The following is a 2,500-nucleotide window of genomic DNA, read 5'->3' as shown; positions in this document are numbered from 1 at the left end:
GAGGGTTGGAATGGCCTCCAAATGTCCCCAAATGATTACCATGAAATTCTTGGTGCACGAAAGTTTTGAGTTCGGAGGGTTTTGCACATGGCCAAGGTTGGCGGTGCACCGCGGCATAGCTAAATGGCTTGGTGGGGAGTTTTGTGAAAAAATGAAATTCGTGGTTTTTGAGATGTGAGGGTTGGAATGGCCTCCAAATGCCCCCAAATGAATACCATGAAATTCTTGGTGCACGAAAGTTTTGAGTTCGGAGGGTTTTGCACATGGCCAAGGTTGGCGGTGCACCACGGCATAGCTAGATGGCTTGGTGGGGAGATTTGTGAAAAAATGAAATTCGTGGTTTTTGAGATGTGAGGGTTGGAAAGGCCTCCAAATGCCCCCAAATGAGTACTGTAAAAGTGTTGGTGCACAAAAGTTTTGAATTGGATGCATTTTGCACTTGGCCAAGTTGGTCGGTGCACCGCGACTAGATAGGTTGGTGCCAAAATTTGTCAAATTTAAGACCTTGGCCAAACTGAATGAAATTTTGTGGGGAGGTTCCTGATATTGTTTAGTGGTGGACTGGAAAAAATGAGGTCGAAATTCGAAGTCTACATGTGCTTTTCTATTTTTCCCGATTTTACACATACCCGGTAAGTAAAAAAAATAAAAAAAATAGTTCCCCTTCGAGAAAAATTATGAAATTTGGTGAGCAAGGAGATACCATTATTCTACGAATTACTGCAAAAAATCGCATCAAAATTCGAAGTATAGCCCGAGATATGGACTTATGTCTGCTCAAAAAAAGTGTATCTACTTGTACAATTTTGCCTTTTGCATATTAACCTCTTATAGGGGGGGAGTGCTCCTTGAGCCGGCCAGCTCCACACTGGCAGGTTTTAAAGGGAGCTTGATGAGGCCTCCCCCCTCACGTGGTGCGTGCGTTAGCATGTTTATCATGGCACAACTAGCCTCTTCATAGTTGTTGAGCTTTATTAATACCAACACACGGTCGTCACTGATCGTTGGTTAGCTCGGCAGCTAGTCCCTCGGATATTGTGGAAAGTTATTTTCATGCCTAGCGATGCTTGACCCTGCGTCACTTGATGTTTCCATTTGCTTGCTTGCCCATGGTAGGTGGGGGGTGGACCGTCTTGTGGTGTGGTGTCTTGCGAACGTGAGGGTGTGTGAGTTGTAATCGAGATGCACTTGCTGGCTGGCTCCATGCCTTGCGTATCGAACGGTCAAGCATGCATCTCTTCCATTTTCACCCGTTGCCTTGGGTGATATTGGTTGATCAGTCCCTGTGTTGCCTACCCACTAGACGGTACTTCTGTGGTTGCTTCGAATTCTATCTTTCCATCACGAAGAGGTGTTGGAGGATCCTAATGTCACGCACGTGTTCCATCTAGTGAAACATCTCAGTGATGCACGTGTTGTGGCTAGTTCTTTTGGATGCGGTGCATTATATGAACTCGGGTTTACTTTAGCGACCCAGTCAACATAATTCGGTTGTGTCCCTTGATTGAGACGTTGTCCTTGAACTTGTTGTGAACAATATCGTTCTTCCACAACCCGTCGTCTTGAGTGCGATGGAAGGCAAATAAGATGTGCTTTGGCATGTCATGCACGTACTCGATTGCGGGAAGTGTGAGAAAGTGTTGTTGACAACCCGTGGGAAATGGAATGTGGCAAATCGTGATGAGCTCTTCGTGGATCTGCGAAGAAGACGACCTTTGGGCCTGTTGGAAACGAGGGAGGCGATGTTGAACTGCGAAGAAGATGGACTTTTGGGTTGTTTGAATCAATGGGAGGCCACGCGAGAACTCCGAATACTATGGACTCTTGGGTTGTTGGAAGCAACGGGAGGCCCCGCTAGAACTCCGAATACTACGGACTCTTGGGTTGTTGGAAGCAAGGGGAGGCCCCGCTAGAACTCCGAATACTATGGACTCTTGGGTTGTTGGAAGCAAGGGGAGGTCCCGCTAGAACTCCGAATACTACGGACTCTTGGGTTGTTGGAAGCAAGGGGAGGCCCCGCTAGAACTCCGAATACTATGGACTCTTGGGTTGTTGGAAGCAAGGGGAGGCCCCGCTAGAACTCCGAATACTATGGACTCTTGGGTTGTTGGCAACGACAACTTGGGGGGATGACACTGGAAAAGAGTGAACTAGGCCAAACTGCGAACAAGGCAACTTGGGGGGATGACACTGGAAAAGAGTGAACTAGGCCAAACTGCGAACAAGGCAACTTGGGGGGATGATGCTGGAAAAGAGTGAACTAGACCGAACTGCGAACAAGGCAACTTGGGGGGATGACGCTGGAAAAGAGTGAACTAGGCCGAACTGGGAACAAGACAACTTGGGGGGATGATGCTGGAAAAGAGTGAACTAGGCCGAACTGCGCCCAAGGCAACTTGGGGGGATGACGCTGGAAAAGAGTGAACTTGGCCAAACTGCGAGGAGGGCAACTTAGAGGAAAGTTGGAAACGAGGGAGACTTAGCCGAACTGCGAAGAAGG

This window comes from Vigna unguiculata, chromosome 6, assembly GCF_037176805.1.
Source record: "Vigna unguiculata cultivar grain cowpea cultivar isolate G323 ecotype 2 chromosome 6, ASM3717680v1, whole genome shotgun sequence".
Lineage (NCBI taxonomy): Eukaryota > Viridiplantae > Streptophyta > Magnoliopsida > Fabales > Fabaceae > Vigna > Vigna unguiculata.
Note: the sequence above shows the minus strand (reverse complement) of the source record.